The sequence below is a fragment of the Parasteatoda tepidariorum genome, chromosome 11 (genome assembly GCF_982258835.1).
Source record: "Parasteatoda tepidariorum strain Cologne lab strain chromosome 11, Ptep-v5.0, whole genome shotgun sequence".
Classification (NCBI taxonomy): Eukaryota; Metazoa; Arthropoda; class Arachnida; order Araneae; family Theridiidae; genus Parasteatoda; species Parasteatoda tepidariorum.
In genome coordinates, this window is record NC_141765.1 from 49,387,020 (window position 1) to 49,408,171 (window position 21,152).

Below are 21,152 nucleotides of genomic sequence, written 5' to 3' on the forward strand. Positions count from 1 at the left end.
CAGGGTTTTCAAATGACAAATGTATCGAAATTGTTTAATGTTGATATAATTGCATATTTTACTTTTACTGTATGTGATATGTTAAAGTAGTTAAAAAAATTCCAGTTGAGTTGGTTATGCACTGAATTACCATTTCTAAAAATAAATTCAAAAGGAAACAAGTATTTATTGATTATAAATAAATTTACCCTTTCGCTTATTTCCGTATAATGCTTAAAATACAAATTATTAGACAAACATTGAACACATCGAAGTATCTAATACTAATTTTTAGTATCTAGATAATATTCATATACAAAAGTAGCCATATAATAGAGAAATGTTAAGAAAGCATGGTTGCAAAATGAAGAATTATTGTTTTAGCTTCATATCCTTAGTAAAAGAGCAATGTTGTTATAATATGAAAACAGAAACCAAAATAAATATAGTACAAATAAACGTACATAAATGGACATACTGTTGACTGGTTTCGTAAAGCAAGAGCCTTCCTCAATTTGCAAACACCAAATGATTGTAAAAAAGTAAAGAGAGAAAGACAATAGGAAAATTTATTTAAGCAAAGGGAAAAATTATTTAAAATCAATAAATACCTATTTTCTCTTAAATGTTTGTTAACAAACGTAATTCAATATCTAAGCAACATAACTAGAAATTTTTTTTAATGCTTATAATGTGCAAACAATGTTATCAAACTCTGGTGCAAGCATTCTTCTGTTACTAAAAAATTGCAAATGTTTTATAAATATGCACGTGGATCCTCTAAAATTAGTTTATGACTTTTAATAGTGTCATTCAGTAGCAAATGTCATTTGAAATTTAAAATTGTGGAGAAGAAGAAAAAAAAATAATAATTGTAATAATTTGGAAAGTACAATTGTTACTTATCTTAGCAGTTAGGGTAACTTCAGGGCTGATATATATATATATATATATATATATATATATATAAACATAATAAGCAAGTATAAAAGATTACAAGTTCTTAAAGTTGGCAGTCATTTTTGTGCATCCGTTATTGTAGAATGCAAAGAATGATAAAAAGAAGGACTAAATAATTGTTTTGTCATTATCTGAAAGTACTTCTGTACAGTACCAAATCGATGATCGGATGATTCAAGAAGCTGTTCATTTGTGTTTAGTAGGTTGTTTTTAATTAGTTTCGAATGCACAATTATTTTATTTTATTAATTGTTCCTAATTCTGTCAATTAAAAGAAGAAAGAATACATTATATTATTTAGAGTTTCCTTTTTCTTGTTAAGGATGAAAGTAAAATATTTTTCGAAATATTTTTTTTTTAAAAACTGCCTACTATAACCAATTCTGCCGTTCTAGAAACTACTAGAAACTAGTGAAACGCTAATAATTGATTCCAAAATATTTTTTCCCTAATTATGCTTTTCTATTTCAAGTATATTTTTAACTTAATAGTAATTCAGCGCAAAGTGATTTTTTAAAAGAAAAATTGCAGATTCACAGTAATTTTTCAAATTTAATTTATATTTTATTAACAATTCAGTAAGACATTTTATGTAGTTAAATAAAAATCAATTTTACTAATTCAAACTCACTCAAAGTATCAAATATTATTAATGAAAGCTCAAATAAAACAAAAATAAGAACAAAAGTGCATGATATCAATTAAGAAAAATAACCAAAGGGTAATTTTAAATTATTTCGAATATTTTTTTCATTTAGTTTCTAACACTTTTTCATTAAAAAAAATACGAAATATAAGCATTCCGATATTGAAAGATGTGAGAAAATATTTTTTTCTCACATAAACCAAATTGCCATAACACTATTACCTATCCAACTCCCAATACAAATATCCCAGTATCTTTTCCTTGCAAAACTTTATCTTTCTTTTTCGAAAGACACATGTTTCGAATATTAACGACTAGATTCTGAAGAACCTTTCCCCCTACGTGAATAAGGGAGATGTGTACAAACTGTATAATTTCTCCAGAGAATATCATACAAGAGTCTCTACAAAGATAGGGAGTCAAATTCGAAGCAATGAAATTCTTCTCTCCATTTCCTGGTATCGATTATTGAGATAATTTCGGGGGCGTTTTTTTTTCTTAATCAGTTAACGGATAATTTTATCTCCTTTTATGATAAACGTGGAAACGGCCTGCTTTTAAAAATCGATTTAAGTTGAGATGAAAATAATTTTTCATATGAGTATATTTGAATACATTTTTGTATGAATGCAACTCACGCAAGCATATCCACGGGGTTTTAATTTTCGAAGGCGATTGAATAAAACGCATTTTAAGATGTAGTTTTCATAAGAATTTTGTTAGGTTATTTCTTTTTAAGTTATTTTTTTAATGGCGAATAATTCGTTGTAGTCTACAGAAAACCTAGTATCCTTCGTACTGACACTATTTATTTTTATTTATGCCCTTTTTTAATTTTAGTTCTAAGCAAAAAAATAAAAATGAATATTCGAATATTTTATTTACTTTTAAATATATATATATATATATATATATATATATATATATATAGTCTTCATATATATTCTTTCGTAAGTGAAACTCTCGCGTTTTTCTCTTTTTAAATTGTCCATGATTTTTTTTTTCAAATTACAGAAAATTACGCACCATCCTCGACTTATTGGTACGTAATTATCTCTTAATATTCCTGTTAACAATGATTTTTAATATTATATAAAAATAATTATCTTAAATAGCTAATGCTTTTTTTTCTTCTTGAAATCAGGTGCATAGCATTTAGCAACCACAAATTGTGAAGCCAAAGAATTTCGATTTTAGAAGCTGAAGCTAACATTATATACGTATAAATATCTTTTATCAACAAGCATAAATAAAAAAAATCGAAACCATGCTTCTGTTTTTTTTTATTTATATCTATTTTTCGTCTTAATTGTCAACTACATGCAGAACAACTACACTTATTTAAATATTTTATAACATAGTTAAGGGATTTTTACACCATCCATCCTAAATATTTCCTCAAAAGAGATAAAATTCAATTTTTTCAGAATAATGTGATTTGATTTGAATGCAGATTTCTGGATCCTAAGTAACTTTTTGAAGTATTTGGCACGTAACTTTGGATTATTAATAACTAATACAATCTAGAAGCATTTTTTTCTCAACTCATTTGTTGTTAATCAGTTAGAAAACATTATTTGGTTTAAAAAAAAAGTCATTATTGGATATTTTTATCAAAAATTTCCAATTTCTAACTGATTTACTCGTATAACATTATCATCATCACGGCAGACGCACGCAAGTTTTGTTTTTACTTAAATTGCTTCTGCAAAAATTTTAAAAGATTCATCTACGGTAGAACATTTATCTTTGAAATTAGGTTAGGAAAAATGTTTGAAAAAGTTTAGAAAACATTCTTTAGTACAAAGAAAAAATGTATACAACAAGCAGTTATTTTTTTTACAATATCTGTCTTCAAGCTATCTACTATCACATCGACTTAAACCTTCATTTGTTTCTTAATCACAAATTTTGTGTTAATTTAAACAGCTGTTGCAATTAAATAAACAGTTTTTCTTTACCAGTAAATATCATAACCTCGCTATAAATCTGAAAATGTTTACTTTCGCGATATTATTTAGATATTTTTTTTATTTGAAGGAAAGATTTCAATAAGAAAAATAACACTCGGAATACATAGAGAAATATATTTTACTGCACTCAATACGTCTTTGCCTTGCTATTATTTTCAGTAGTGAAATAGTACATACCATTATATGTACTGGAAAACCCTAAATAAAAATTCAATCCCATCTCATAGAAGCAGAAGAAATTTTATTTACGCAAGCATCGTTTCTATTACACCAAGACACAAGTTTCGTTTCCCAGCATACTTTATATCGGTGTTTGTCAAGAATATTGCCAGTTTTGCGTGAAGAATTTTTCAGATATTTTCTCATTTCTTTTCTTGTAGTAAGGAGAATTTCTTATATACATTGTCTTAAAGAAAACTTTGTGAGTATTTGAATGAAGAAATTTGACGCACAGCAACAGGCCTGATTCTTAAGTTGTTGATTGAATAGGTGAGAAAGGGCTGTATACAAAGCGCAAGAAATTCAATTCAAATGTTTAAAGTCATTTACTTTACGTGAAAACACCTATAAGGCATTTATTTAATATATAAAATACACTTATTAATGTGCAATTCCATTGTTTTTGATATTTAAAAGTTGCTGAATAGTTCATGAAGAAAACAATTTTGGTAAAATTTTCATACTGTGGTAATGACATTTCTGATTGAAAAAAACATAATCCTGGTTAAGAAAAAACTAAATAAATGATATTCAAATCGTTCATTTTCCAATTTTTCTGAATGCATGATTTATTCAAGATTTATAATTTATTAAGATTTATACACGTCTTATTACACGTTTTTATAATTAATATTAATATTGTCTATGAAAAGAACCTACAAAAAATAAAATTTTTAAAACATATTTTTAGAGAGACACAATAATGCAAACAAAAATATTTTTTACTACTGTTGTAGAATTTGCTGCTACTTTCGAGCTATTTGACAATATGTTGAGAATACTTTGATTTTTAGCTTATATTTAAGAAAAATGAATACTATTCACAGTTTTGGATATTATCAGTTGAAATAGCTCTGATTTATAATTCTTGGCACAATGTGATGAACCCATACTTTTAAATTGATCCGTATACGAGGAAAATTTTTGGTAAAATTACCATACTGCAGGGTTCCGGCATTTCTGCTAATAAAACCTAAATAAACGCTTTGTAAACCATTCATTTGGTAATTTTTCCATTCAAATGGTAACGGTATACCGAAAATTCTGGTTTTAAAACTTATGATTATTATTACCACACATTCAATAAAAAATACAAATCTGAAGAGTAAGTATTTCCGAATAAATTTTTGTAAGTCATGTCCTAAGATATCATGATAAGAATTATCAATTTTTTTTACCACATTTACCAAAATTTATGACGTATTAAAATGCCATATTTTTCCTAAAATCCTTACCAAAGAGTTTCGATAAAAACCATAAGGATTTTAGTGTTCCCTTAGAGCCAGAAATAAGGTAAATTTTACCATATTCTGATACCTGTGTCCATACTGTTTTTTCAGTGTTGGAATAAAGTATCACAGACTAACTTGCAATAATATAATATTAATATTTACTTTACCATTACCTTTAAACAAAAATTCCGGTAGTAATTTACGATATCTGCACGGATAATTAATTAAAAGCAGCTTTTTTACTTTAGTAGTTAGCAAACATCACAAATAGCTTTGGATTTACTCCACTCAGGCAAATTTAATTGAAAATTTAAAAAGAAAGGAACAACAAATTCAAATAAGGTTTTAAAAGCACACAGAGCATTTCTCGGATGGAAAATTCCTTTTCTTTTATCATCGATCTTTTTAAGGATGAGTGAAACGTCAATGAAAATAGAAAGGGTGATTCATTTTCTTAATCTCCCTATGCTGACATGGACGTCCGCTGTTGACAAAATGCGTCACTCAAGACGGCAGTGATGACCGCAACCTTTTGGAAACTAGGCAGGTGGACAAAAAAAGAAGATTTGCTTAAACTAAAGTGAAAAATAAAAATATATAAGTATATAAATTTTTTTATAGTTCAAGCTAGATGTATTAAGCTCCTACATTTTATTTATCATAAAAAGATTAAGCTGATAATGTCTAAGAATAATTAATTTATTCTTTATTACAAATATTTTGAGATTTTTTAAAAAAAACAATAGTTAATAATAAAATAAGAAGCTATCTCAGGACAAAATAAATGTACGAATTTAAGGCACAATTAATAATTTTTTCTTCTTTTTGAGATAAACTCCTATATATTAGTACATTTAAAAGTGATGGTCATAATTAATAATAAATAAGCATTTTTATTTGACTTTCTTGCCATGAATTTTAGAATTTCATTATCAAAATTTATATTTGTCAAAAAAAATGCTTATGTATAATTAATTATGACCATCATTCTTAAATGTTTGTATCTATGTATCTAAAATAAATGAGAAAAAAAACTTGGATAAATAAATGTGACCAAAAAGGTGAACAAAAAAGGTGAGTATTCAGTGTGATAATCAAAATTCAATTGTGATATTCAATTTTCTCTTAAAACCTAAAATTTTATTTTGTTTGGTAATCACCAATCTTCATATATGTAAAAATTATAAATTCCAAGAGAAATAATACGCATAAAAATAAGAATGAATAATTATGTACATGTAAAACATTTTCATTCCTTATGAAAAACAAGTATGATCATTTCAACAAATTATCAACAAATCATATTAACTGAATTCAATAAATCATGGTGTACATATCCTTAATGTACCCACAATGTTATCCAACAATGGTATAAATATTCTTTAGTTACTATAAAATAACAGATGTTTTGTAAATATCTACGAGACTATTTTAAAACCTTATTCATGGCTTCTAATTGTGTTATTTCCTAGCAAATGTAATGCAAAATATAAAATCAGAGAAAAAAAATAGAATAATTATAATAATTTGCGCTTTATCCACGTTATTTTTTGCTTTAATTTAGGAAGCGCAAAGTGAATCTCATCTTGATTTCACAATAATACTTTTTGAAAATATTTAATACATGGAATTTAGCATTCAAAATTTAAATAAAAATGAGATAGTCTTAATTTATAAGAAATAAGGAAAGTCTAATAAAAAATATTTTATTACTTAATTCCATACTATTTTAAACAACCGGCCGGCGTGCGAGCCGTATACCTGACTGTGAAGCTAATGGTTGCATGTTCAAATCCAGCTCATGGCATGGATGTTTCGCACCCTATAAACGGTTATTTGTGGAAGTGTGGCGTGGGTAATGTTGACTTAGGTTCACAGGTGACCACTGGGTAATGTTAAATGAGCAACACTTCCGAGGTGAAGAACGGAAGTCCGCAGTGTCTGCCGTTAGAAAAAAAAATACTTTTTCGAACTACATGTATATACTTTCACCTGCACAGACTATTCCATATGTACACACTTTCAACTTCCATGTGTTACTCTAGTATAGTTTTATTCTAGCAGTGTATAGTTACATATTGATTGTTTATTTTAGTAAAATTTGATTTTCTGCTGAAGAGAGCAGCCGAAAGGATCATTGAATAAATGCATCTAGTGAAGGTTAGATCCACTTTTTTAAGTGAAAGAAAGTCCCGCTCACCCCCTGCTGTCAGATTTTTGTGTGTGAATCGGAAAAAAAATCACACTCAAGCTGGTAGTTTCAATCAAATTATTTTTTTCTTATTTATTTATTTAAAAAAAAACTTTAAATTTTATTAACGGACTGTCTACAAGTTCAGAAATAAAAGTGAAAACATGACTAAAACCTAATATTATACATGATAAAACTTATTAAGTAAAATTATTACCATTAACTAAATATTATTCCTAATACTGTTAATATATTTAAAGCGTAAATACTCAAGTTGACAAACTATGTAATTACTAGCACAGTGTTTTTTAACCAAAAAAACTTTTAAAATTATTACATTCAAATTAAAAATTATTAATTAATTTTGAGAAATCTTTCCTTAAATCTTTGATAGTACGTCTCCCCTCATAAACAATAAAATTTTACCTCACATTTTGCAGTATTTCACTTCATTTGCTTACATATTATTTAGGCAAAATAAATGTTCTCTTGATACACTATTCAACTCCAAAATGACAGAAAGATTTACAGCATCAAATTATAACCAATGTTCTGTTACTTTATGTTTCCATAGAAACCAATAAAATTTATGGTGCTTACATTCGCTGTAAATAAAAGAGAGGAAATTAAACCTTTAAAATCACAAATTTTTCCTTCAATTTATCATTTTATATAGTGTTGTTCAGTTAGTATATATTTTTGTATAATTCTGCTTTATTAATTACTTTGAAATAATTACTTAATTTTCGATTTAGTTTTTTTTAATAAGAAGAATATAGTATTTGTCTTTCTAATATGCAGTCATACCCACATAAGAAGTCATATTCAAATTCCACACTATTGAAAATTTCTGGGATGACTGTTTATTTGACTGTTGATTTACAAAAGCAGTCAAAAAATCATAGATTAGATAGTATTCACTCTGTTAATTACAAGAAAAGCCGTTTATTAACTGCTTTCACCTAATAAGCTTAAACACCCAGAATTTTATCTCGCCAACTAAGTTCACCTAAAGAAGCCAAGTTTTTCCTCGCAGCTGAGTTTAAATTATAAACGAGAGAGCTTATCTATCAATCTCATGACCGACAGAACGGGGGTTCGAGACCCAGCGTTGGCACCACACTATTTTCTCCATTCCCTTCTTATGGAGAATTAGCAATGCCCAACATTCCTCAATTTGTGATCTTGGACTATTAGAGCATGATACTCTCATAGAGGACAGCACCATAAAGTTGCTTAACACAAAAAAGTCAAGGCCACGGTTCATCTGTTAAAACGCAACTCAACCACATACTAACTTTAACGCCCATTACCTAGCGAAAAGTTTAGCTCCTATTAAAAGTTAAATTTCTTTTTTTACCGTTTTGAAAATATTCTAGTTGCAAGTGGCTAAGAAATCGTGTAGTTTTGTCTTCATGATTTTATAACAATACTAATTTTAAACAGTTTCAAAACCGAGAAAATGTTCATTGCCGTAAACTATACGGTTTAATTGGATTTACAGTCTTCTGCAGGTTATTTTACAGTAATATTCTAATGAAAATTCTAGCAGTACTGATGCGCTATTCTAAAACTTATTTTTTAACAGTGCAAATATGAAAATCCCTTTACTAGATTAAAGTTAATAATAACTATCAGATAAAATATTTTTCCTTAAAAAGAACATAAAACAATGCGAGCAAAATTCACTTCCGCAATATAAAGTAACCACAACTTACTGATATGATTTTAAAAGAATTTAATTTCCGTTTCCAATATGTCGGCAAAACTACTGACATTTGCGTTATTAAAGAGAAAAAATGTTATATGAAAGAAAAGCAACTGAAATTCAGGAATGAAACGAAAGAAATAACTTTTCTTTATTCCAGATTTAATGTGAAATACTAATAACAATGACTACTAGCAATAAAGTTTATTTTAGTTGTTATGAATTTCAAACGACAATTGAATACTTAGAGATTCTAGTGAATATTTAGAATATCTAGTGAATATTTAGTATATCTAGTAAATATTTAGAACTTTATCGTGACTTCAAGAACCCGACGTCTTCAAACACAGGAAAATCGAATTAAATAGGTTGGTTATGATATTAGAATGAACAAGGAATGCCCACCACAGAAAATATTCTTGGCTGGGCAATCTTAATTAAAAGTTGGGGGCCGGTGATTGGCTGACAGCCTAGATAGGTATCTCTCCATTTAAAGAGTGATTAATTGGAAGATCATGGCTAAAAATAGAGAGATCTGGAGGAAAATTCATGAGAAGGTCAGGACCCATCCAGGGCTGTCGTGCCACTAAAGAAGAAGAAGAAGTATATCGATAGAATACGTGTAGCTGCTGGGGAGTTAAATTACTTATTTTCATTGTTTCGTATTTTTATTGTATAGATATTTTTAAAAAAAATTAAAACAAACAAACAAAACCCTTAAGGAAATACTTCTCTTTACGACTGCTAAATTTTTAAATTTTAGAAAAACACAATCATTACCTTTCAATATTTTTCAAATATAGAATTAAATATGATGTGTTTCTGTCGCTGTTAAATTTACATACATTCTTTAATCTACAATTTTTACTTGCAACAACGAATGTATAAGAAAAGTATATTTCTAAAAATATGATACCTGTTGAAATAAAGTTTCCATTAATAAAGTTGGAAACCTCTTTCCTCGTTCACTCACTGATTTACATATCTGCATTCATAATTTGGATCAGAAACGTGTCAGGTACTTTAACGAAAACTCCTTTTATACTTTCTTTTTTTATCTCATTATTTTTTCATGAAAAGAAAATATTACAAAAATTAGGGTAAAGGTTGATGCTGGGCTTAAATGATGGAAAGATTTTTTTTTTCTTTCAAGGCAATTCTAACAAATAGGAAATGCAAGCAACTTGTAAGGAAGATAAAAAAAATCTAGAATATTGTTTTATTCTTATACGCCTCTTCCTTCGAATTTACATTGTAAAATAGATCATCCTTTTCATAGTACTTTTTGTTGCGCTAAGGCCTCGTGAATTATGTATATAACAGCAATTTATAAAAATTCAAATATTTGAATAGGAGAATTGCGTGAGCATGTTTTAGAAGGTGCAAAGATTAAAGTACAAAATCAGCATCTTTACATTGAATTACCTTAAAGTAATACTAACTAGTTTTCCTATGTTTAGCGATTAAGAAAAAGCTACACTTCTTTGTAAGAAAAACAAACTGAAAACGAAAATGTATTTACTTTGAATACATTTTTGTTCACAGAGTAATTTTAAAGCCCAATTAAATGTTGTTTCTCCTTATTTTTATTTAAAACTTAGTTCAAAAAGCTACCGACTGTAAGTATAGTTTGTCTATGGAAAGAACTCCCATCACCATTAGTCTGAAGCACTGATGGTGACTATGGCTACGAGGTTGAACAATTTTAAGTAGGACTGTGAGGTAAATATTTAAGACATGCTTTGATGGCTCGGATCAGCGTGTGAAACAGATTCAGGAAAAAGAGAAGCTCCAGTCTTTGATTGCTCTATTTCATAGCAGAAGACGGCCTCAAACTATGTGGAATAGGACGTTCTTTCTGTAGACAAACTATATCTGATTTTTTTAATATTTTAAACCAATTCTTTCGTCAATACTTTTTACAACGTGTATTTTGTCCTATAAAGTATAACATACATATTTTGTACACAAGTACACATTTATTGATTGACATGTATTAATACAAAAGACAAGGTCTTTGTAACGGACAATTAAGTTTCTTATAAGCTGCTTAATTGCTTCTTCAGACAATTTTTGTAATTGTTATAAAAATCTGATATATCGCGTTTTTTAGGAATAGATTTTTTACATGATAAATAATAAAAAAACAGATCTTGCCATAATGAATGTTTTTGCATGAAAGCTAAATTCATAAAATTATATTATTCATTAATAAAGAATAAAATATTATTTTTAGTAAATAAACGTGGATGTGAAAGCAGCAGAATAAATGTATAATATATATAATTATTTATTTATTTATATATTATAATAATAATAATAATAATTATATCGAAGTGTTGTTAATGACGAGTTACAAAATTTAATTGCTGCATAAATAAAATTAAAATTTATTTTCGTCTCTGGGAGATTTTATGGTCAATTTACTTTTTCTTTCTTAAGTTTGTTTATAAGAGCAGGTAAACACATTTGATCTTTTCCATATAAATTTAAATGATTGGGTAAAATAATTTTACCTCTGTAAAATCTATGATCAAAAAGTCATGTAGACACGAGGTTTATAACTGCTCAAAATGACCTCCTGAAATATTTATTATTTTTGAGGTTAAAATCTTGTTTACTCAAGTTCATGCCAAGTTTATTCAAAGTCATGCCAGAGCGCTTTTACATAGTAGCATTTAGCATTTCCGTTAGAATTTTCTTGTTACAAAACATCAAGAATCAGGTAGGAAGTAAACTGTTTGATCGCCTACAAAGTAATCTCCCAAGTAATTTCAATGATAAAGAGTTTCGTGACTCGTGGATTTAAAAGATATTTTTCTCGAGTCAACTTTCTAAGCTCAAGAAAATAAGATAACTTCAAGAGTTCTTTTCGAATTTATTTATTATTTTTCTTTTTTAAAAGTAGTTTGGTCTTATTCAGATCTATTGTGAATAGAGACAATTTGCAAAGATTTCAAGCTAAAAATAGCTTGATTATTTCATCCGTACCTTGTTTTTCAGATTTATTTTCTTTATATATCTGTATTTCCATACAGTTTTCCGAAGGATTCACGCTTATCACAAGCTATATTCTTTTTAATTACATTCTTATCAAAGAACGTAGAAATTTGTATTTATATCTCACTTTCCAAGCAAAAGTATTAAAATTCAATCCGTAAAATGAATAATAAAATCATTTCATCCTAATTTATAGATCAGATGTTTCGATTAAATATGCGATTGAATTAAACTTAAAGATATAGTTAAGATTGAGTTTTTATTTGTGCCTTTTGTTTAACCTGTGTAGGTTTGAAAAAACATGCATGTGTGATATGAATATATATATATATATATATATATATATATATATATATATATATATATATCCAATCGCAAAATCAATACAATTTACTAGGTCAATAATGATAACTAAGAGGAAACTAAACACACTGAAACTTTACTTTATAAATTCAAATTGGAAAAGCGCACAAGGCAGCTGAAACCAAATTTGTATTATATAAACTAAGAAAAAGACATAAATTCTTAATAATTAAAAAATAATTAAAAATAAAATATATTACATAATATATAAATGTGTGTTTGCAGAACAGTACTTCATCAGGGGACACACTGCCTGCAAACACACAGGAGCCTTTCTGTTGTTAGTGGATTTAACCACTACACTTTTCTGCTTTGTAAATTTATCAATTGTGTTCCTGTTTGAATTTTTTTTTGGAGTTTCTGGCCCTGGTCCCCAAATGGTTTGCTTTTTATGTCAAGGGTCACTGTTAGTTTTGGTTAAATCCACTAACAACAGAAAGGCTCCTGTGTGTTTGCAGGCAGTGTGTCCCTTGAAGAAGTACTGTTCTGCAAACACACATTTATATATTATATATTATACTTTATTTTTAATTATTTAGAATTTATGTCTTTTTTCTAGTATATATATATATATATATATATATATATATATATATATATATATATATATATATATATATATATTAACAATACCAGGCAATAATTTTTAGACAGTATTACATTTCTTCTTTCAGTATTCATTTCTTTTTTATTTGAGAAACATAATTTCAAATACTAGTATTCAATTCGGTATCGAGCTGCATCATCGAAATCTCAAAAATAGATATTTCAAACTTACATCTTAAGGTTACATTTTAAGTTACTTCTGAAAATGTTTTCAAAAATTAGTGTTGTGAAATCTACTCGGTTTTCTGCAATAATCGTACTTTGAAAAGGAGCCAAAAAGGATTTAAACTGTATCAACTGGATTGCCTTAGAATTACAGCAGAAATCCCTAGTTATCAGTTTAAAGAACAGTCTTTGAAATAGATTTTGTATTTTTTGAAATAATTTTTAAGGTAGTACAAAGTGACAAATTATTTTCTTTCAATTTTTCATTACAATGAATAAAAGAACTTTTTTTAAAATTTCGAATGCGATGTAACACGTTCTCTACCATTTCCAGATTTGAAATGTAAGTCTTGCTGAAAGTTAGATTTTTTTTTCCACTTTCCAATTTTTCTTAAACTTTTGAATCTGTACTATACTTGTTATACTATAACAAGTTACTGCTTAAAACTTGAAATTATTATATTTTAAAAATTATATTTCAATTTATTCTCAGAGATCAAAAATAAATTGTTAGCTTATTTTTAAAGTGACGCAAAACAAATCCTCTGACATATTTTTTTTTTTTGTATATATACCATGTTTTAAGCTAAATAAAACAGCTTTATTGCTTATATATCAATTACAAAATTAAATTATTATTTCAAAAATTCACTTCCAATGGAATGAAAATGAATTGATTACTCTGGGAAATTATTTCTTAAGAGATCTTATATACTTTCGTAACACTTATCTCAAATCTGAAATCGATTGCTCTTTCCAAGCTACGGTTTTGTTTTAAATAGCCTTTTTAGACTATTTTTTGTCAAAAAGTACAATGTTAACAACGTTATATATAACAGAGCTTCACGTAGATGTTGCGACAATTCTAGGGTTGTTAGGCTACGTCATTAGGATTAAAATTCTATGGGAATCCAAACCTGAAAATGCCGTCATACGCTGCTACGGGCGCTTCTGCTATTAGGAATTGTTTCTTTGTGTACTTATTAACAGGTCATAATATGGAAGGCCATGTACGGTGACATTTCCGAGCATGATTTTCTAAACAATGTCCTAAATCTCCCTAGAAGTTTGTCGCAACATTTTACACGATCTTGTGTTATATATAACGTTTTTAAACTTGTTCATTTCGACGAAAAATAGACTAAAAATGTTACTTGAAAACATTCTATAGCTTTACGAGCAAAGTTAGTTTCAGATTTGAAATTCACACAACCAATTTTGACAAGATCAAGTATTTATATAGAATCAGCAGAAAGTTTGTACCCCAGTTTTTTTATTAGCAAAATAGCTACTGAATTTAAATTTTAATATTCCTTTATATTTTATACAGATGAAAATGATGCGAAAGACTGATGGTCCGTAAGTATTTTGTATCGATGAAAAATGTGCCATTTTATTTGACATTCAAATTTTATTGTTTAATTAAGTATCAGTGTTACATAAAGACGAATGTATATATTTTCTTTCAAAAAAAATTATTGTTGCAACAATTTACTTTTTACCTATTCAAACTTTTTCCTTAGAATAAATGTCAAGCTCTAAATTAACGTAAAAATAAAATATATACTTTTTTACAAGAATAGAAAAAAGATCTTTTAATCTGTATATTTGTTTCTTTTTGAAACTATAATATCTTTAAAACAATTAATAAAACGTTTTTGAGGAAAATAATCAAGCTAAATAATAGTGAATTATGTAAATATTTGTTTATTCTTATTTACTACATTTTAACACTTTATCACTTTGAAAAGAAACATCATGCTTGAAATATAAAAATACAATCTAGCCTTTAATACCCGTTACCTTAATACTATTTATTTGTACTATTTACTTGAGAGTTTATATCCCAGAAATAAAGCAAAAGAATTATAGTATTATTGCTGTAATAATCTAAGTTTTACCTATCCAAAACTGTTTGTTTGATCGCAGAACAAATTCTAAACAAACGTAAAAATAAGTTATATCTTTCTTACAAGAAATGAAAGAAAACTTTTTATCTACATATTTGTTTTTCTCTTAGACTATATATAGTATTTTTAAAACAGTTTATAAATTGATTTAATAGAAAGTAATCACGCTAAATACTGGATTATCATTCATGCAAATATTTATTTCTACTTATTTAATACATTTTAATACTTTATCACTTTAAAAAGAAAAATCACACGAAAAATATAATAATAGTATCTAGCCATTAATACCTGTTTCCTTATTACAGTCTATTTCTAAAATATACCAGGCTTTAGAGCTATTTTCATAATGCGTTAGACAATAACTTAAGAGTTGATATCCCAGAAATAAACATAAGCAAATAACGATATACATAAATGTATATTATTTTAGAAATGTTTTATTGCTCCACCTGAGGTACCAAAAGTCGAAATGGATTTTAAGGAATTAAAGTAATCACTACCTTATACTCAAACATAACTTTACCTGGCTAACATCATTACCGCTTTGTGAAACAGCGATAGCTACCGTATAGCCGATGATTTAAAGGAAACTCCTGCGCCCTTATGTAAGAACCCCCTTAAATCGTTACGTAAAGCGATCTTGCCTTAAATGAGCCCCCGATAGCGATAACCGCTAAAGCCTAAAAATGCAATCATGCAAATCAGAAAGGATAAGCTATAAATAAAACATAAAAGCAAGTTCCGAACCCAGCGATAATGGGTCGAAAAACTTCGTCTTCGACGAAATTACTAAACAAGAAAAAGATTGCGCACAGCCAGTTTTTTTCCTTCCTTTAAAAAAACTAAATAAACAAATAAAGCTACGAAGCAACGAAAGTGTGATGTTTTCAGTTTGTATACTTCTTTGACTGATGATAGTGAACTGAGTATCACTAAGGATCATTACATAGATCATTTAACCTAATGCCCGCACAATCATTGAGAAAACACCGTTTTCTTAGTTTTTCTCAATTTGAATCTTCCGTTTTTGTATACGATTACGAATTCTAAAGCTCATCGCGAGTGAGATTTTTCTTCTTATCTCATTCAACTGATTTGCTTCCCGATTAATAGTCAGGTAGAAACGAAACTGCCTCACTAAGTGAATGCGCTTTTTAACAAATCGTAATAAATGAGCAACAATAATAAAAAAAGAAATTCTTCGCTTTAAAATAAAGTTATATATATTTCACCTTTTTTATTGACTGCCATTAATCATTTTATTGCTGAAAGAGATATCTTCGAACTATGTTGGTGATGGCGTTTATTGTAGCTGGTGTTATAAACAAAATATTAATAGAGCGAAATTTTGCAATTCAGAATAGGATAATATTTTGATGTGAAAATCAGCAGGAATATAAAATACTATATCGTTTAATTTAAGTGTTTTGGGACTTGTTCAGTAGTCGATGGAAAGGGGATAGGATAGAATTTAGATGGAATAGGATAATATTTTGATGCGAAAATTAGTAGCCATATCGTTTATTTTAAGTGCTTTGGCAATTGTTCTGTACCTGATGGAACCCAGATTGAATAGGATAATATTTTTATGTGATAATCAGTAGGGTTATAAAATACTATATCGTTGACTTTTAAGTGATTTGACAATTGTTCTGTAGTCGATGGAACCCAGATTGAATTGGATAATATCTTTATGTTATAATCAGTAGGGTTATAAAATACTATACCGTTTATTTTCGGTGCTTTGGCAGTTATTCCGACGAGACTTTTAAATAATCTAACTTAGTACAAAGATACAGTTTATTGTTTGAAAGGAAATTTGAGAAATTATCCAGAGATTTTGAAATAATTAACCAATGAATACATTTAAATTATCTTTTCTCTCAAGATCAAATGTGTTATTAAATTCTTTTAAAAAGAAATGCACATTTGCATTGTGAACTTTCCTGTTCTTTCAAATTCAACTTTTTCTTTCGATTTAATCTTTTTTGTTCAAATTCTTCATTCAATTTCAATTCAGGTTTTGCCGTATTCCAATTCAGTTTGCATTATAGCTATAACTGGATTAAAAGCCAATTTATTAATTTGCATTCAAATATTTTTTTTCCGCTCATTGATTTTATAGAAATTGGTAATTTTATATAATAAATGTCATTTGAAATCTTTTATAATTAAAATATTTTATTCCTTGCAAACGTTCTACTTAAAATTTAAAAATTTAACTAAATCTGAGATAATTAAATAAATTGAGAGATTTCGATTTTTCATCTCTTTCCTGCTCTTGATTTTATAGTTTTGGTACACAAGATTTTTTTAAATTTATGTAAAACATAAGCATGACTTTTGTGGAGTGTTTCTACATTTTTGTTTACTAATACGTTAATTATTCATCTAAAGAATAGAGGGCGTTACAGATTTTTCATTTTCGCAATTCTTGAAACAAACTTGGAATTTATTCATATTGGTTATGTAACATTTTAAAAACTATAATGTAACTATTAATTTAAATAAATAAAATGTTAAAATTTATTAGCAGAGTTTATGCATATAACTAAAATTTTATTTAAATACAATGCTGTTTTTTGAAATTGTATTTAATTGACAGAAACAATTCATTTCATAGCCATAAATCTTACATTTCTACAATTTCGCAGTAACGTAATTCGAAATAAAATCGCGCAATTCCAACCCCAGAAAATAGTATTGTTTCTACTTTTGGATGAAAGTTTATCGTGTTTCGTCAAAGAAAAGACTCAGAACTGTCTCAGATTCTTCGCGCCAGATCCTCTTCTGAAGAAAAAGAAATTATTAAAGAAAAATCCTTCGGAAATTCCTAGTAAATCGAATATTTGTGGCTACGGTAAAATGTCTAGTCAACATGGCCACTAAACCGAATCAAAAGAATAGCTGTAATAGTGATAATAATAATAAGAAGAAAATCATCACTAAAATATATCTGAGAAAAATATATCTATGGGATAACTTCCGCGCCAATAGGTGAAGTTTCTTTCTTCTCCAAGTTATATTCGTTCCAGAGATGATCGTGGTGATATATTTTTCTCAAGGGATAGTTTTACTTTTGCTTTCTTTCACTTTCCCGTCGCATCTCTTCAACGTACTTTCCTTTTTCCTTTATTTATTAGAAGGGGTTCTCTTATTTTTTGCACTTTGCTGTGTCATCCAAGCAAACGATTTTTTTTTTCATTTCATTGCAGCTGGTGGCCCCTTTTTTTCACTCCGCCATTTCGTGGTTATTTTTTAAGCCTAATAGCGAAGTTTGAAAAAAAAGGCATGAAAAAGTGTACCGTGCTATGATGCAGGTCAGTAGTACTTTCTTTGTTTCAGATGAAAAAAATTAGGATTTTTAGAATTGAGGAGGGGAAAAAAGCAAGAGAATAACTAAATAATATCTAGATTGTTTAATTTTTTTTTATTACAGTAAAATTATGGGGAAGAATCTATGGCGAATTTTAAAATGCTTTTAAAATATCTTACAGTTGGAAAAAAATAAATACAAATTATTGTATTTTAAAAAAACAGACATAGGACTTGAAACTATATTTTTTTTAATTAAGAGTGTAAACATACGAGTTTTGTCTTGATGTATATATTTCATTGTATTTAATATCCCCTTTTGTTCATTCCTCCATCTCGTTTATATTTTTTAAACTTACTCGAAATGCTTAAATACTAGAAGACCATTTTAGACCTGTGATATCATCCGGATCAGTGATATTTTCTTTTCGGACATAAAGAAAAGGATTAAAAGTAGAGATGTACCAGGCCCCATATCCGGGAGCCCGAGACCTAGCATAAATGGAACTGGTTACCTAGTTGATTTTGGATATACGGCAAAAATTTTATTTATTACCCACCATTACCGGGAATCTGGGCAGTACTATAGCATTCTAAGATTACAATATTAAAATAGTATAATTTTCTATGGAGTAAAAAATTTACAAAATATAGTAAAATTTACTAACACATACTTAAATACAAATGTATGTGTGTATTTTTACGCCGTGTTATACGAGGGTTGCATTTTATATTTCTGGCCTTGGCAATAGTAAGTGTTGCTAGGCGACCGCAGACGATTTTAATCGAAAGTTTGATAGTTTTAAACATAAATTCAGCAGACGATTTACCATTATAGCTTCATTTGTGTTGTTGACAGTAAATTGAAAAGTTCTTCTCTTTCAAAAAATGGAATTGAATCGTGAACATTTTCGTGCCATTATTTTTCATAACTTCGGACGTGGTTTGTCAAGACAAGAGTGCTTCGATGAACTTAATTCTTTATTCAGCGATAAAGCGCCATCCTACAGCACTGTGAAAAATTGGTATAACGAATTTACTCGTGGTCGATGTTCGATCCAGGACGAATCCCGTGCCGGTCGCCCAAAATCCGTTGTTGTGCCAGAAAAGATCGATGCTGTGCGTGAACTGATAAAGCAAGATCGGAATTTGACATACCGTGAGATAGAGGCGTTTTTGGACATTAGTATGACTAGCATCAATAAAATATTGCATGAACATTTGAGGTTAAAAAAAATTTGTTCGCGTTGGATCCCGCATAATCTGACAAACGCTTAAAAAAAGGCTCGTGTCGATTGGTGCAAGGAAATGTTGGAAAAATACGTTCAAGGTACATCAAAGGCTGTGTATAACATCTACACAGGTGACGAATCATGGATCTATGCATATGAGCCGGAAACAAAACAGCAATCAACTGTATGGGTCTTCCAAGACGAGGCAAAACCAACAAAAGTTGTTCGAGGAAGAAGCACATCGAAACAAATGATTGCCTGTTTCTTCGGCATTAACGGTCATGTGGACACAGTGGCGTTAGAGCAACGCAGGACGGTCAATTCTGAATGGTACACGACCATTTGTTTGCCAGAAGTCATCGGAGAAATTCGAAAAAAGCAGAAGAACAGGCGAATCATTCTTCATCATGACAAAGCGAGCTCTCAAACATCGACTCAAACAAAGGCATTTCTGACGGAGCGAAAGATCGAACTGATGGGTCATCCGCCGTACAGCCCTGATTTGGCACCCAATGACTTCTTCTTATTCCCACACATCAAAAATAACTTACGTGGACAACGATTTTCAACCCCCGAAGAAGCGGTTGATGCATTCAAAACGCATGTTTTGGAGTTACCTCAATCGGACTGGAAAAAGTGCTTTGAAAATTAGTTTAACTGCATGTAAAAGTGTATTGATCATCATAGAGAATATTTTGAAAAACAATAAAACCAATTTCGATCCAACATATTTGTTTTTTCATTATTAGGGCAGAAATATAAATAGCAACCCTCGTAAACTATGTTTGAGAAAGTAAAAGCAAATTTATTGGAGGTATAGTAATTGACATAAAACTTAGCCATGTAGATAGTTCCTGAAGTTTCTGCTAAATCAAAATTTTTGACTTTTTTCATTTATTCACATTTTGTTTTGGTATACTTAAATTATTAATGGTTTTTATTAATATTCCTCTGTTAAGCAAGGATACTTGTGAAATATTATTTAAATGACGCCATATTCAATGAATAAGAATTTAACTATTAGTCGGATGGAAATTTAATTTCTTCATCCACGTGGAGTAGAAGATTCCAGTTACGGATTTGTTATTATTTAATGTTAAGTTTCATTTCGTTGCAATTTTTATTGCAACTCAAAAAATATTTTAACTCTAGGTTCAAACATGGAAGCAAATTAACTTTTTGAGAAAGGTAAGCACAACGGTTAGCTCTATTACCGTCGGGTCTTGTATCATTTAAGGCATTTTAAAATCGTTAAAATCGTAAACATAGATTCGCGCTGCAAAATTAAGCTTTAAAAAAACTTGATTTCATATATCTTTTCTGGAATTTTTCTCTTAATTTTAAAAATCAATTTTCTTTGTTCAAAAAAGTAATTATTACTTTTACTGTTATTTTTTCGAACTATGCAAATAAGCCAAAAAATAATCATGAAAAAAAGGGCCAAAAAAGGTCAAAAACTGTCTGCTACCTGCAGTGAAATAAAAAAAATCGAAACTCATAAGTTCATGATATTGATTTAAAATATTTTAAACTGAAAATTTCAATTTAATTCTTAAATAGCACATAATTTATGCATCAGGACAAAAATGTTTGAAAAGCATTTTAACATCGTATTTCTTAACAACATAGTTGCCTTGCAAAAAAGAAAAA